The sequence below is a fragment of the Momordica charantia genome (assembly GCF_013281855.1).
Source record: "Momordica charantia cultivar OHB3-1 chromosome 10 unlocalized genomic scaffold, Mcharantia_2.0 BLBB01000010.1, whole genome shotgun sequence".
Taxonomy (NCBI): Eukaryota; Viridiplantae; Streptophyta; class Magnoliopsida; order Cucurbitales; family Cucurbitaceae; genus Momordica; species Momordica charantia.
This window is the reverse complement of record NW_028275158.1, coordinates 2870723-2885795: the sequence shown is the minus strand read 5'-3', so window position 1 is coordinate 2885795 and position 15073 is coordinate 2870723. Positions and strand designations below refer to the sequence as shown.

At 29.7% G+C, this 15073-nt stretch overlaps 1 long non-coding RNA gene across 1 annotated transcript; it reads left to right on the top strand.

The window, feature by feature from the left end:
* The first annotated feature begins 10505 nt into the window (after positions 1-10505).
* Positions 10506-12277, top strand: LOC148208399 (uncharacterized). Its single transcript, XR_015788542.1, has 2 exons — positions 10506-10696; positions 11858-12277. It is a non-coding gene; the product is annotated as an uncharacterized LOC148208399 (long non-coding RNA).
* Positions 12278-15073: the final 2796 nt, after the last annotated feature.

Genomic DNA, 15073 nt, shown 5'->3' with positions numbered 1-15073 from the left:
TATAATGGAGTGGAAGAAATTTGGGTTGGTGGCGATTGTGGGGATGTTGCTGGTGGCCGCTGTAGCCGAGTCTGCTGGCGCCGACGCCGGCGAGGAGATTCAACTAGTGTCCGACGGTGTGAACAATAATCCAATAGGGCCATGCCCTAAAATTCTTCTGCCGTGCTCCACTGATGCAGAATGCAAGAAAGTATGCATTTACTGGAATTGCCTTTCAGGCTATTGTGGTTATTCTGATTGAAGCTCTCTCTTGGTTCGGTGCTTCTTCATAATAATAATGTATCATCTTCTTCTGCAAATTGTTCTGTGTTTTTCTTTTTTTCTCTATGTTCTATGGAATAAAGTTTGTCGTGTCTTGTATTGACACCTCTTGTCTACTCCTGAGAGGAGTATGTAATCAGTTTGTGTGGCAGCATTATTAATGTAATCTTTTCTATGTGTATATGAAGCATCTTCTTCTTCAATGAGTTTGGTACAAAATTGAGTACTCGTTGGTTGTACAAACCAGACATATTGAAGTATTGGTATGATATTGTCTATTTTGGACATAGTCACGGTTCTACTTTTAAAAGTCTCGTTTCAATGGAGATAATTGTCCTTTCCTACATACTATGGACCATCCTTTCCAAATGTGGGACTTTGTTTTCTTACCAACCCAATAAAATTTAGATCTGAAAATTAAGAGGTGCCTATTGATAGGTATGAGTGCGCATCGGTCGGTGTTGGTTTTGAGCTAAAACTGATGCCGAGTTCTAACAAGTCATTTTTCTCAACAGTTTTAGAAGGCTCTGCAATATCTATATCGATCGTCGATTTTGATGAAAACCGATACAAAATGAGATTTAAAGAGGTGGGAGAAGAATAGAAAGGAAGAATTAAGAACAGAGAAGGGGAGAGGAGAGGAGAGCAGAGGCGGAGAAGGGGAGGAGAGGAAAGGGGAGAAGATGTACGTAAACTTAAAAAAAATTAATAATAAATCAAAACTTAAAAAATAATAATAATAATAATGTACCGTTGAGAAAACGAGTGATATCCTTAGTTTTCTATAAGCAATTCCGGGGACTACAAATATAATGTCAGTGCATTTAAACAAACAAACAAACCAAAAAAAACCTTATATGTCGATTGTCGGTTTTTTTATTTGTCAGACTCTACTGATCGATCGATTCATTGATTTTTTGTATTGAATAGAACAAATGGGCAAATAATAGTTCGTCTGGTAATATTCTAATTTTTCTTGTTTCTAAAGAAAAATAGAATTGCATGTCCCAACATCTATGGATTCATAAGAATGATAAAACAATATTTTTATTTATGATTTTAGAAACGGAAATAAGAAATTACAAAAAACTTGTTTTTGTTGTTTCTAAAATTTCTGTACAATTTTAGTAATGTTTAAACAAGAAACATAAATAGTTCTAAAATGCTTAGACTTTTTTAATAAAGCTGGAGACAAGAGAAAAGAATATTAGGGTCCGTTTGGTAACGTTGTCGTTTCCTATTTTCGTTTTCTATTTCGTGTTACCTGTTTCTTGTTTCTAATCTTTTCTATAACTAGAAAGAGAAATACGTTTGGTCACCATTTCTGTTTCTTGTTTCTTGAAAAAAAGAAATAGAAACAAAAATATGTTTGGCAATTGTTTCTTGTTTTTATTTTTAGTATTTTTTTTTAATATAACATTTTGTGGGATGAGAGATTCAAACTCATGACTTCTTGACATTTATATCGATATTGACATTTAACGAGGTTGTCATATTTGACACCATTAGCATTAGTTCCCCTCTCACCAAAGCTTCCGAACTTGCCAAGAAGTGGCCAACTTCCTTTCCTGCCATCGAAGGAACCTATTCTTGCGAGAGCGAAGAAAAAGGGGATGTTTTGTTAATAGGAACAAGAAAGTGTTTAGAGCCGTAGCGATATAAACAATAATACAAAACTTCGTTTGTAGATAAAAGTATGAACCTAAAAAATAATAAAGTACCATCTTGGATGAGCACGTTTACGTTTTTGTTTTTGTTTTTCTAGTTCCTCAAAAAATTCAAATTCAAACTATTTAGGCGGCTGAAATTTGTTACAAAGAAAATATGGGACACCAATGATAGTACGAAAGAAGTAAAATGAAAGCTCATTTATTTGTTTAAAGGTTTGGTCCCACTTGCATGAACAAGGACACCATGTGGTCCTTGGTAGGATATTAATGGCTATTAAATAATTTGTTAAATTATAAATTTAGTACCTATGAACTTTTTTTTAGTAAAATAATTTAGGAATATGAGGATGGAACCTCCGCCTTCACAGGAATAAATAAGTGCCAATTACCGTTAGACTATACTCATGTTCACATTTGTATGTTATTTTTTATTTTCGATGGGATGGACAATTATGACGCTCTAGCTACCCACGTTTCTATAATTTTTTAGTTAGTTGGGACAATTATCATCTTGTAGCCTACGTGTACGTAGCTAATTTTTAAATGCATTAGAGTTTCAAAAATAGATATTTATGGACTGTATATCTAGAAGAAAACAAAAATAAAAAGAAAAAGGAAAAGGAAAAGAGAATATATATGAATAATTGACACATATTTATCCTCGTTTTAAAACTAATTCATTGTGTTCAATTATTTTTTTTCTTTCAACCCTCTATCTTTTCGACTTCTCTCTCCCTCCTTTTTTTCCTTCTACTTCCTCTCTCTCTCTCGTTTTTCTTTGGTATTAGTTTTTCTCTCTAGCTCTAATTTCTTCATCTCCCTCCCTTATTCCTCCTCTTTGATTATACCTTGCATTTTTAGCCATAGCCATGGCAGATTCACTCGTCCTCTAACATATCTACCAAAAATTGACCAAAACGACCGATCAAATTTTCAATTGATCGGTCAGTTTGTACAAAGGTAAAAAAATATATAAGTTGCTGATCACCAATAATATATCTACTTTTTTAACCTATCTCAAGATATTTCTAAAAATAACTTAAAGAAAAATAGGCCAGATCATTTTTTTCTTCATTAATTTGTGATTGGAAACTTTAATGGAAAAAATTAGATTTGAATAAAGAAAAATATCGAATTCCCTAAGTGCTTCATGATATAACCCATCCTAAAATATTACTAAAAAACATTTTAAAAATAGATTATATATATATTTATTTTGTTAATTACTGTTTTAAATTTTAACCATAAGAATTAAATTTGAATAGAGAGCTTCCATCAAAATAAAAGCTAATCAATGATGAAGTAAAGGACCCAGCTTGATTCAGCACGTTTTTTTGTATGTTGAATCTCCAAAAGTTAAAACCAAAACAGATTGGATGGCTGAGATTTATTTAAAAAAAAAAGGAGAAAAGGAAAATATCAGACACCAATGGTTCTGATGAAAGAAGCAATGGTCCAACCATGTTGAGAATGAAAGCTCCCTATTTTATTTGTTTGTTTATTTTTCAATTCTCTACTCCCTTCTTTATATACCAAACTTTCCCAACCCAATCGAATTCATAAAGTATTTTAGTTAGGTTAATTTGGCCACTCATTCAAAAGACTGTATAACCAGAAAAAATAAATAAATATTAATATTTTAAATATTTATTTACATACTTTTTAACTTTAAATAAAGATTCAGTAAGTCAATATTTATTCCTACCGTGAAAAGTTACACTAATAAAAACTTTAAAATTATTTATAAAAGTTGTAAAAAAATAAATAAGCCATAAAAAATTATTGAATGAAATAAACTTAAAATAAATATATTTACATATAATGTTGTGGAAACTTTTTTAAAATTAATAATAAGAGAGATATTTGGAGTGAAATCAGAAGCAAAGTTGTGCCGCTTTGTTTTTGGTTTCACCCGGAAGGTCTCATACCAATAAACATAATTGTCCTTCCTTTTATACTATGGATCACTTCCTTCCCTAACCAATGTGAGACTTTATTTACCCCCTTACAAACCCAACAAATCTCTCCATTCCGCTTACAATCAAAGGAATATCCTTTGGTATAGAATAAATAATTTATAGAAGCAAAATGAAGATAAAATTTATCTATAGGTAATTTTATAGTAAGTAAAAGAAAGTATTTTAAAATTAAACTCTTAAACTCTCAGTTCAGTAAAAATTGTCAAGATCCTACAGATAAACGATCTAACAAGATTTATAATAGACATGAGTCATTTCTGTCATAGTCAATTGATTTTGAAATGGAATCTCATGAATATTAATATGGTATCAGAGTTCAAAACGCTCAAACGAAAAATGAGATATAGCAGACATCCAACCCGAGAGTGTATAGATTAGGTTTGATTTAGGTTGGATGATGGGTAATTATTTAGAGGGAGGGTTGTGTATAAATAGAAAGGGCCCAAGAAACTAGCAAGCAATTGATAAGAGATTAAAGAGAGGAAATACAATGGAGTGGAAGTGGAAGCAAGTTGGGTTGGTGGCGATGGTGGGGATGTTGCTGTTAGCTGGTGCAGCCGATTGTGCCAGAGCTGGCCCCGGCGAGGGGATGGGGATTCAACTTGTGTCCGATGGAGTGAATATAGATATCTGCCCCGCAGTCCTTGTGTGGTGCACCGCTGACGTCGAATGCGTGAAGTGGTGCAAAAGCTGGACCTGCCGTTCACATGGCTTTTGTGGTTAATTAATCGTATCACCTTATTCTGCAAATTATGTGTGTCGTTTCTTCTTCTTCTTCTTTCTTCCTTTCTCTATGGAAATAAAGTCTGTCTAGGACTCACCTTGTGTGACACCCATTATCAAGCATATTATATTATTAATGTAAGCTTTAATTTATATGTGGGTATGAAGCATCTTCTTCTTCAATGATTTTAGTATTTGGATGTACAAATCTGGACATATTGAAATTTAAAAATAAAAAAAAATCCTTAAGGTTAAATTATATATAGGTTTAGATAAAGATCCTTTTAAAAAATATTAAAAGACCTCGGGTGTGCATCGGTCAATCGATGTTGGTTTTGAGCTCAAGCCGACGCCAATGATCAACAAGACGATTTTCTGTCGATTCGAGCACGATGATTTTAGAAGGCTCTGCAATACCGATCGATCTACTAAACCCATGATCGGTTGGTTTTGGCTGAAATGAACGCAAAAAGTGAGAGAAGAAAACTAAAGAGGTGAAAGAAACAGAAAAAGGGTTAAACATGAATAAACTACCGTTCTAACTTAAAATTTTAAATTGATAAGTTGATTAAATTGAATTAATATATGGATATCCTTAATAAACAGAGAGAGAGAGTGAAAACTAAAATGTTTAAAATTATAATAGCCATCTTAAAAATTAAATTTCATATCAATCAGCTAACCAAATGTCACTTGTATAGGAACTACCTTCCAAGTAATTCACTGGAAATTACTCAAAATTATTTTTGAATTTTTAAAAATTACTTATATATTATTGCGGAACCTCACTCAAGTGAGACTGATTTTGATAATGACAAAAGTGACCAGACATGTGATACGAACAAGAAATAAGAATTTATAGAATGTCGAGAAAAATGTCAATAAAATGTAGATATTGATGAATATTTCTAGAAAATCGATGAAAATCAAGAAATTCACAAAATACTATTTAAATTAAAAAAATAATCACTTTATTTTTTTAAATAAGTTAAAAATCAGGTTAGAAAACACATTTAGTCCTCCAACATTAATGATTTAGTCTCTAAAATTTAAAAGTAACGATTCGATCTCTGTACTTTAAAATTTGTTACAATGTTGTCTCTATTATTAAAAATTTGGTTCTATTTAATTGAACTATGACGTAAAGACTAGCTACCTAGTGATTTACGACGCTTATTTATGAGTATGCAAATTAAATCGCCAACTGTGTGGGTTGTTTCAATTTCAGGTCGAGTCAAATTTGGACCAGTCTAGGACTCAAGAAAAATAATAATTGAGTCACGAGTGAGTTCAGGAGAAATTGTAAAAGAAAAAAAAAACGGAGAAAGTAAAGAAAATGAAAAATATCAGTTTGGGAGATTCACGTGAATTCATATATTGGTTTTACACTTTTTTTTCTTTCTTTTACACTTTCCCTTTCTCTTTTACACTTTCTATTTTTCTTCCATTTTGATTCCACGCTCGAGGGCGGCTCTTAATATTAAAACTATTATATAATATTCTTAAGGTTAATACTCTAACTTTCAAATTTTATACCTGAGTTAAATTGTAATAATTCTATAGTTTAAGCGTTTGATCATATTGTATCAATTGTTATACTTTCGGGTGGTTTGTGCCATTTGTAATTTATTAACGCCACATGTACACGTATGCATACACACCTAATAAGAAAAATATAATAGAAAAATCGTTGAATTGTGCAAAGTACGTTGACGATAAAGGTCTTCAAATGTTTTTAAGAAAGAAGAAAAATTCGGATCTATGTTTGCAGAGTTTTTTTTTTTTTTTTTTTTCCCAAAAGGATATGTTTTCACAATTACTTTTGTCCTCCTTGTACAATGTTAGGTATATGTTCATTATCTTCATTGGGTGGCCTCTATTCAAATTCAATCCTTATCCTTAAGGATATAAAGATAACATTTTCAACATGTTTTTTTTATTCTTTTTGTAGTACAACATGTGGGAGTGAGGATCGAACTCACAACCTCTCAATTAGAGATATATGTCAATTACCACTAAGTTATATTCGTTTTGACCTAAAAACAACAAATTTAGTAAGGCATGATTCTTCCAGAAAACAAATATATATATATATATGAATATATATATGGCATAAGAAAAATTATTCCACTGACAAAACTGATTCTTGAGGCCTTATAAAATGCCACCTGTTACAGAAATAAATTCAATTAATATTTAACTTTTGTAGGCTCAATAAATGTAGTCTACAATACACCGAACCTAATTAATACTCTCCCACTCTTATTTATAATTTCTGGATTTAATTATCTTTTAAAATTTAGGGACTAACTATTCCACTAATTACTCGTGAATCAAATGAATTAAATGAGGCTTGCATCCTAAGCATAGGATATAAGTGTTCGTTGAGAATCTCACACTAAAAATTTAACAAAGGTTTATAAAAAAAAAAAAATTTTCGTAATTAATTTTGAGATGGAACCGATGTATGACTGAAACTTTGGATTCAATTTCCTTCCGGGCTTATCATCTTGTAGCCTCATGGGGGTAAGTACCTAATTTTAAATGCACTTAAAAAAAAGATATTTGGGACAATGTACACCACTATCAAATTTATAATTTAATTAAATTTTACATCAAATTTGGAGATGAAAATCAGATAGAAATTAAATTCGGCGTAGCATCACTCTCATCTTTAAATTTTTTTTAGTACAACATATAGAGATAATGGATTCGAACTCATAACTTCTTAATTGGATATATGTATCAATTATGCTGAGCTATGCTCGTTTTGGCCATTCTCATCTTTTTAATTCATCTAGAGATACTTTCTAGAAATATCTTAAAGAAAAATAGGGTCAGGTCATTTTTTTTCATTAATTTGTGATTTGAATTGAACTCTAATCATAAAAGATTGAATTTGAATGAACATCATTCGATCAAAATAAATAATAAATCAGTAGAGGGTGGTGGGTTATGTAGATATTATAATGTTATGAAATAAACTATAAATTACAATTTCTTCTTTAATCTTCAAATTTTCAAATCCCAAATAATATGGCGGCTGGAATTTATTATAAAGAAAAGATGAGATACCAATAATAGTATGAAAAAAGTAAATTGAAATAAAAGAAAGGGGACAACGTGCGGTCCTTTTTTTAGGCTATTAATGGGTATTAACTATTAAATGATTTGTTAAATTATAAAATTAGTATGCATAAACTTTACAAATATTTAATTCATATCTCTCTCCCTCCTTTATCTTCTATAAATATCATACTCTTTCCAAAATCTAACCACCGAAGTATCTAATGTTGAAATTTTCAATAATATAAGGCCACACATATAATTATTTAAATATGTTTCTTTATTTTGAAAGACACAAAGAAAAGTGTGATATAATTATGGATAAGTTTTTATATATAGCATATATTGACCATGTATAATGTATAGATACCCTTAGTTTATTTCTGAATTGTTGGGAGGTAAATATTAGAAATAAAAGAAATTTATAATCGATTAGTGGTTTTGGTGGTTGACAAAGGTGAATGTCATGTCACGTAGTCTTCATGATGGTTCTTTCTCGTCGGCATTAAGAGAATCGACTTCTACTTCTCCGGTGTGAAATAAAAAATTGAAATAAAGAAAAGACCGTGTCTTCGAATCTCTGTTTCTACTTGTTGTACTAAAAAAAATATTGACCCCTCAATTGCCGACTTGCTTATTATTATTAATTTTTTTAAAACAAAAGATTAGGAGTACGTCGGTTTGAACCTCCAGCCTCAAAGAAATGAGCAGATGTCAACTACCGAGTTATGCTAATATTGCACCAGCTTGCTTATCTCTGTGGCATCTTATCATCACTCCCAAACACATCGAGAGTTATTAATATTTTGAAAATACGCATTAACATCCTTAAAATTACTTTGGTTAAAATTACTTCCGAACATGTCTTTACCCAGGTGATCGAACTCCCTCGGATAAAGGACAACTTGTGGAGAAGATGGTGAAAAATGGAGAGAAATGCTCGGGCGGTTGCAAATTACAAATATTCTTGACTAATTAACGACATAGTTATCCAAATTACAAATTACTACGTGAAGAAATATTATCAATTTGATAATGACATGTGTGGACGAAGATGATAAATCTAAATTTTGAGAAGCTAGTTTAGTTTACAAATATACTACTAAACATCTCGATCAATTTTTTAAATTCAGATTTAATTTTCAAATATTCTACCAAATACAGGTTGAAAACACAAAAAAACAATTTTTTCATTGAATCTTTTGTTTTTAAATCTATATTTTCAGATCACCAATCCGATGATGTACTCTTGAAAAACCACTTAAAGAAGATGCAATGAAAATTAAGTCTTAAAGCAGCCCACAACAGTGAGGAACTCGAACAAACCAACTTTGATGTCTATCAAGTTTTATTATTATTTAAAAATATAATCTCATCCTATTAGAACAGAAAGGTAAATTACTGTTGACATATCTCAGCTCTATCTCCAATCATCAAAAGATTTTGAATTAATCTCTACCATCATACTTTTGTTGTACTAACAAAATTTGTACCTTAAATTAGTGAGTTTTTTGTGTATTTTTTTGGTTTAAATATTTGCTTTTGTTTTATGAGTACAACAAATCTAAAATTGATTGAACATTCGATCTCTCAAGAATGAGCAAAATGTCTTAATCGTTAAGCTATGTTTATGTTAGCCGTTTTTTTTTAAGTTGATGGGTTAATTAACATATATTGAATAGAAAATAAAAATTACAACACTTTATGATTATAAATTTAAATTTATTAAAAGAAATATAGTCCACTGTATAAACTTTTTTTTTTTTTTAGGAAATCCAAGGTATAACTTAATTAAACATAAAAGTTAAAATTACCTATTTTAAAGAACAAAAACATATTTTAAAAAATATATTACTTTTTTAAAGCACTAAGATATGGAGACATTGAGGCTAGATATCAAATTTAAATATATGTTTGGTAAACAATGGAAAGAGAAGAAAGAAAAAAAGAAAGAAAAAGAGAGAAGGGATTGTTGGGCAGAATAATAAAGAGAAACTCAAGAAAAAGATGGTTCGAGGACAATGTGAGTAATAAGGGATTTTTGTTAGATATCCAATAAATAAATTAAATTTACTTAATCAATCAACTTAAGTTGTTGTGTGAGTGGTGGTTTATTCATCTTTCTGATAATATTGGAGTGAGAGATCTTGTCATTCATTCTTTTCTCTCACTCCTTTCTCGATTTTTTCCTATCAAAATCATGAACAATTTGAAAATAAGAAAATATACCTCGCTCTCTGTCGGTGGATTATCTCTTCATTCTTATTATGTATTTATTATGTATTTTATAAGTTAAAAATGGTAAAATAATATTTTTGTTTTTTGTTTTGAAAAAAAAATTAAAATAGGAGCAAGAAACAAGAAACTTGAGACTCGTTTGAAAACGTTCCCATTTCTTATTTTTGTTTTGTCTTTTTTAATAAAGAAAAATAGAATTGTCTGGCTCTTAATACCCATGAATTCAAGAATGATAAAACAATATCTTTATTTATGTTGACAGAAATTGGAAATGAGAACCAGAAAGAATAAATTGTTTTGGTTGTTTAAAAAATTTCTATATAATTTTGAGAATGTTCCCCAAGAAACAAAAAACATAGTCAAATGCAAAATATTTTAGATTTTTTAAGAAAATTGGAAATGAGAATCAAGAAACGAAAACGCTACCAAATAGATCCTTCATTTTCTAAAAAATTGATAAACAAGAAATAAAAATAGTTACCAAATACCTAAATAAGAGCGAAACAAAAAATGAAAATGTTAACAAAGGTATCATTCTTTTTATACAATTAACAAAGGTATCATTTATTGTTATTTATCTTGTTGTGGTATCTCCCTCTCTTAAAATATGCAATCAAATCAAAGCAGTCCTTGTGCTCGTCGTCATGTGTGGCGGTTAGCTTGGACATCAACTCTCTTCTTTGGAGGGAGCGGAATCTGAGGATTCATGGTGGTAGGGGTCGCTCATCGTCTGTGCTTCTCAAGGCCGTTCAGGCTAAGGTGTATTTTCATTGCACTACTTGGCCTGGGAGCTGTTGTAGGAGCTCTGAAGTCATGCTTATCTCTACATGGGACTTATTTTGGTGATTTTCGTGTTTTACGTTGTTCTGTTTGCCCTTGTAGTTTTTGGTGTCTTAATCTCGGACTGTTAGATCCTCCTTTTGTTTTTTCTTGTTTAACATATCTTACTTTAGTAAAAGAAAAAAAGGTCCCGGTGAAAAAATAAATAAAATAGGAAAACCATTGATTGTTCAAGGCATTGAGATGCTATTCTTTATTTTTATTTTTATTTTTTTGCAAAAATATTAATTTTAATATGGTAAGTTGATAAAGGAAAATAAGATTTTGAAAAATTCATCCATCATTTATTATAGTAGTACATTGTTTGGTATGCATTATTATTATGATAATTATTATCATGTACAATAATGCATCAGGTACAATAATGTTACCTACACTTCACTTCTGATTTTCGTAGTTTACTCTAATTTAGTAGTTCTCGTTCAAATTCAATCCTTATCCTTATCCTTATTCTTATTCTTACAATATGAATCATAAATTAGTGGGGGGAAAAATTATGTATAAGAGTATTATTCCTTTCTTTTTTTTTTTCATACGAGCTGTAATACAACGTAAACCGTTTAATTGAGGGTTCGTTGGGTGAAAATGAATATAGATTATGTAGAGCTCTAGTTTATGTTATACATTTTAATATTATATTTTCTAATTTTTGTTTTCTAAAATTCTCCTCTAACTCAATTTTTTTCCCTCTCTTAAATTTGTATCACTACCTAGGCTCTCTCACTCTTGTAACTTTTTCCTATGAAATGTAATGTCATTTTTAGCAACCTGACTATTCTAAAACTACTTATGAGAACAAAAAAGAAATGAATAATTCAACAATATATTTAACCCTATTCTAACAACCACATCAGAACAAACATCAAAATAATTTATTATTAAATACTTTTTACAGAAGTAGTTATAATTAAATCACTTTAGTGAATACAACTCATTCTAAAATTAATTCCACATGAACTTGAGCTACGTTCGAATTAGCCCCAACTTGCTTTTACACTCGATAATTTGAAAACAATGAATCCCCGCCTTTTATCTTAGGTTAAAATAATGAAGGTTGTTTTTTTCTCTATAAATATAAAGACCCAAGCAAGCAATTGGCAAGAAAGAGGGGAAGGAAGATAAGTGATAAAGAGAGAAAATGGAGTGGAAGAAAGTTGGTTTGGTGGGCATGGTGGGGATGTTGCTGTTGGCTGCTTTGGCCGAGTCTGCCGACACCGATGAGAGGATTAAACTAGTTTCCAATGGAATGAATGATTATTACCCTAGAAAGATGATAAGGACAATCGACTTTGTCCTGTAAACGAGTGTTTTTATGACTCTGACTGCGTGGGCGATTGCAGATGTGATGATGAGGTATTCATGTGTAGTAATTGAATGATTTTTCCATTTCTTAAACCATCTTCGCTTTCTTCTTCGTCTATGTGTGTTTTCTATTTCCATGGAAATTTTAATAAATTATGATCTTTTGATCACTTTCTCCAACGTGATCAATTTGTGTAACATGTTCCATCAAACTTTATGTAATCTTTTTCATGTGTATCAACTTATCATCCTTTAATGATTTTATAAATTACTCTTGCATATTTGTTGTGGCTATTGGAAGCACCCAGCAATGTATTAAAAAAAAAAAGGTTATATCAGAGTGATAATCGTGATTATCTCTTTTCAATAATTTCCTTTCCTTTTCTTTTACAAAGAGTGACATTTGAAAGGTTGCTTTTTTTGTTTTTCTTTGTTAAACTGTTGGAGAAGCTGCCATGGAAAAGAGATCTTGTGGGCAAAAGGTCAAAATTCCATACAAATATTTAAAAAAAAAAAGAGAGAATTATTTTAAACAATAGTTTCAAAAAAAAAAAAATCTAAAAATGATTAGATTATATCTTTTCTTCCAACAATTGAAAACAGGAACTTGCAAAAGTAGTAAACAAAAAACATTGAAAATTCTGAGGGAGAAACAAGTCGCTTTTAAGTATATTACAATTTGCAACCTCATCTGAGATTTTACTTTTTAAATAAGCGGATAAATATCCAATACTTTCCTTCACTTGTGGGCATAGATAGATAATTAAACAATAATATTGAGTTGGAACACGAGACCTTCTACTCTAATACCATGTCGAGACTCGAACAAAAAAACCTTCAATTTAAAATCTAATTCATATACTAATGTCTCAACGAGTTTGACATATTTCTTTACTTCGACACGGCACTTTCTTTTTTTATCAATCTTAGAGTGTAATTTGGTATTTTCACATGGTTGACATGTTTGAAAAAGTATTTTTAGATTATAAAAAAATGTTTTCAATTTTGAGGTTAGTTCTGAAAACCAAAATATTTTAGATTACTTTGGTCAAATCCCCAAGAAAAAGATAGAGGTGAATGATTAGACAAAAGAAAAGGGAAAGAGAAGTAGAAGTGACAAGTGAGGAGGAAAAAATGCGTAAAAGAAAAAAGAAAAAGAAAAGAAAAAGGGATAATATATGAATTCACGTGAATCTCCAAAATTGATATTTTTTCTTTTTTGGCACTCTCTCTTAAACTTACTCGGGTGACTCTAGTCTCTATTACCATTCTTCATTCTTTTTTTTTTCTTTTCAATTGCTTTTTTTTTCAATTTATTAAAATGTTTTTGCTAAATTTACGAGATCTTTAGGGAGGACAGAAGATAGAGATAATTATAAAATAAAATTTGATATTCAATTCAATTCTTTAAATGGGATACAACCCTATCCATCTACAATTAAAAGTAATATCTAAATCAAATAAATTTTTTAGATATCTAAATCAAGGAATTGAAAGCCTAAATCACATCCTAAAATATATAAGTCATAATTGCATACCAACGCCAAACATCTCATATTAGTTATAATCTTTATAATATTAAAAGAAATCGAAAAATCACGTGTTTAAAACAAGGTATTAAATATCCGTCAACATGTCGACATTTTCATGTATCATAAATTTGATATCAATATAAGAGGTAAATCGACATTTTTGTAGTATTACAAAAAATTTTACTAAATATGAAAAATATCAACAAAATATCAACAATATACACATAATAATAATAATGTTAATCACTTTTTAGAAATATTAAAATGTTTATTTGTTAATTTAAATATTTTGTACGAATTTTTTATTATTATATATATTTTTAAAATATCAACGAATATCAATATTTTATTAATATTTCAATCGATATTTTTATAAAATTAAAATATCAATATTTCTATCGCTATCAATATTTAAATTTTATTTTAAAATTCATCCAAACTAAGGGGTTGAATGACTCAATAAAGCTAATGTCCTTTCTTAGAAGGAAGAAAAAAAAGCACTCAATTATTTTAATAATGTGTTGAAAGACTCCGACACAATTAACTAAAGCTAATGTCCTTTTGTTTTATTAGTTTCTCTTTTTTTTTTCTTTTCTAAATTACATATTATACCTCTCAACTTTAACATAGGTCTATCATTTCCAAATTTTAATTTTGTCTTTGACTTTTTATATGCGTTTTAAAAGTATCTTTTAAGCAAATATTTACTAATATTTTGAATAAAAATGGGGCATGAAATAGTTTGGAACGATCAAGCAACTAACGTGAAAGCTTGTTTTGACCTGTAATAACCGTCAAAAATATTCACGAATAAAACAAATGATGACTCACAATCGACCATGTTGAATATGAAGACATGATCCCAAATATTTCATTGGCCTAAGACGTTACAATTTAGTTTATAAACTTCTAACAAGTTTAATTACATTCTTGAACTTTAAAATGTGATTTTATGTAATTTCTTTGTTAATACTATTAACTAAATTATGATATTGCATATCTTACTGAATAAATATTTGACTAATTTGACCCCATAGGTGAAAAACAACCGAGAAATATTTCATAAAATGTTTTATCGCAGTTGTCACACACCTCTTTTTAATAATTAGTTTTTTGTTTTTTGTGATTCAATAAATAATTATTACAGTGAAAGATTGAATCATCAACTTTTGAGATGACATTAAATTGTCTGGTTCACCGAAACCACATTGACCGTCAAATATCTTTATTTAAGCTTATTTAAGAAATCACACCAAATAAACGTGTTGTTATTTAATTTTGGAAATTATTTGGTGTCTTATTTCTTTTCCTTCCTGTATAAATCATCCATGTATGATCCTTACAATAAAAATCAAGTGTCAAGAAATTTATTCAATTTCTTTCGATTGTTGACCATTTGTTTTAATGTGGTGGACACAGCCGTAAAAGAGAATGGATGGACAAAAAATAAAGTGGCAGATGT